The 1,869-nt window shown below is 44.8% G+C and overlaps 1 long non-coding RNA gene across 1 annotated transcript; it reads left to right on the top strand.

Annotated features, from left to right (window-relative positions):
• Positions 1–239: 239 nt before the first annotated feature.
• Positions 240–898, top strand: 4930529N20Rik (RIKEN cDNA 4930529N20 gene). Its single transcript, NR_153831.1, has 2 exons — positions 240–302; positions 598–898. It is a non-coding gene; the product is annotated as an RIKEN cDNA 4930529N20 gene (long non-coding RNA).
• The last annotated feature ends 971 nt before the right edge of the window (positions 899–1,869 follow it).

Below are 1,869 nucleotides of genomic sequence, written 5' to 3'. Positions count from 1 at the left end.
CTATGAGAAACAGTTCATACATTTAAAATGCCGTGCCAATCTTAGAAGCATGGTAAAAATCTCACACTGTCCTGTTCCCATCCAAGATAAGAGACATCCCTTTGCCCAGTGTAGCCACCATTAGTCACCTCAGCTATCACATCATTTGTCATGATGTCACAATGCTTGCACACATATAACCATGATTTTCTTCATAATGGTCCCAAAGGACAAGAGGAATGATGCAGAGGTGTTACGGCACACAATGTGGAAGAACAGATTAACACTGGGTCTGTGGTTGCTCTGTAGTAGCCCACATAGGAGTAAGTACTGTCTGTAGTAAGGCATCCACTGAGAATACTGGACCATGTCACTCCTAGAGAAAGCAGGAATGTATTCAGTTAGGGCAAAGTGAAGAGAAGATGATCCCAGGTGCTTCTGGGATGCTGCATGCTAAGAGCTGTTTGCTCTCTTTCAGCTAGTCATCTATCAGCCTATCAACCTTATACTTTGTAGTCCTAGGGTGTGTTTGCTCTACTGAGCTCATAGAGGGGCTTGCTGAAGTGGTGGAGATGTGTTCACTACTGAAGCCCTACACTATTGTTTATTTTACTCAAGGTCCTTTAGACTGTGCTCAGACATGAATTCTTGTCAAGGAACAAATAGTAATTGCAATGTATCAGCATTTGTTCACAAAGCCGCACAGCTGTCACTCGAGATCAGACGTCACCACCTGTTGATCGCAGCAAGTACAAGTGTCGACCTTTGTCATTCTTGTCCTTCTGCCTCTTGCAGCCACTCTGTCCAGCTCTTCTGGAGTACTCACAGCAAGCTCTCCTTCATAGACTCTGAGTTATAACTTTGTGCATTGTGTTTGTTTGGTTTAAGAGTTATGTCTCTAACTAAATTCTCAGCCCAGAAGAGATGTCTTAATTTCTCACTGTCACCGCAAGCCGTGCATGCTGGGAATGTTTGTTGATGACGTAAGATTTAGCTGTATTCCCCTGGCCAGTATTTAACCCATGCTCTGGTCCAAGTTTCACCATCTGGTGCTGCTCCCAAGCTGTGGTCCAGAGTTACTCAGGCTCTGTCTGGGCTCCAGCACATTGAGATGCTCCTATTTTTATTGTGTTCCTCTCTTCTTCCCCAGCTCATGAACACTCTGGGGAAAGCCATTCATGATAAATTAAATAGCTTCCCACCCTCCAAGTACCACAGCAAGCTGCCAACACCAGTTTAAATTTCTATCCCAGGGATATTCTGAGACCTTGACAAATCACAGGGAGTGCTCAGCTTCCCTCCCATAGGCCTGTCTGAAGCCAGAGTCTCTGACTTCAGCAGCATAGGCTATACCTAGAGACCTCACCAAGACAGAGTTGCTAAGTTTCTCTCTCAGAGTCCTCTTGAGGTCTGGAGTAACAATTCCAAATTGGTATGCTTATCATATTTCCAGGTAATATAGGTAGATGTTGCGGGTCTAGGTACCCCAATTTTAAGACTCAATGCTCATTTGATCCCAGGGGCCATGCTCTCTCCACCAAGTTCATAATGTCCTGTTATAGAATATTGAAATGTCAATCCTCTACTCTCGAGTACTTCCTAGCTATCTGCTTGCACCTCTGCAAGCCGAAGTGACTCTTTCAAACACACTGGATCTCATTCATCAGCCTGAATGTGCTCTTTATTTTATTTGTTTTAACAATCAATGACTTAGTCAGGCATGGGAAGCCCCATCTCACACATGAATGTGGCTTAGTAACCTCTGAGCTGGAGCCCCGCGGTGGAGAAATCACTGCCCTGCAGCATTGGGCACCATGCCAGGCAGCCAACTTTTTCAAGAAATCTCTCCCAGTCATTTAAGGAGTCTTTCACCATAAAACACAGGCTCTC

The sequence above is a fragment of the Mus musculus genome, chromosome 13 (genome assembly GCF_000001635.26).
Source record: "Mus musculus strain C57BL/6J chromosome 13, GRCm38.p6 C57BL/6J".
Lineage (NCBI taxonomy): Eukaryota > Metazoa > Chordata > Mammalia > Rodentia > Muridae > Mus > Mus musculus.
The sequence above is the reverse complement of the archived record's forward strand: the minus strand, read 5'-3'. Positions and strand labels throughout refer to the sequence as shown.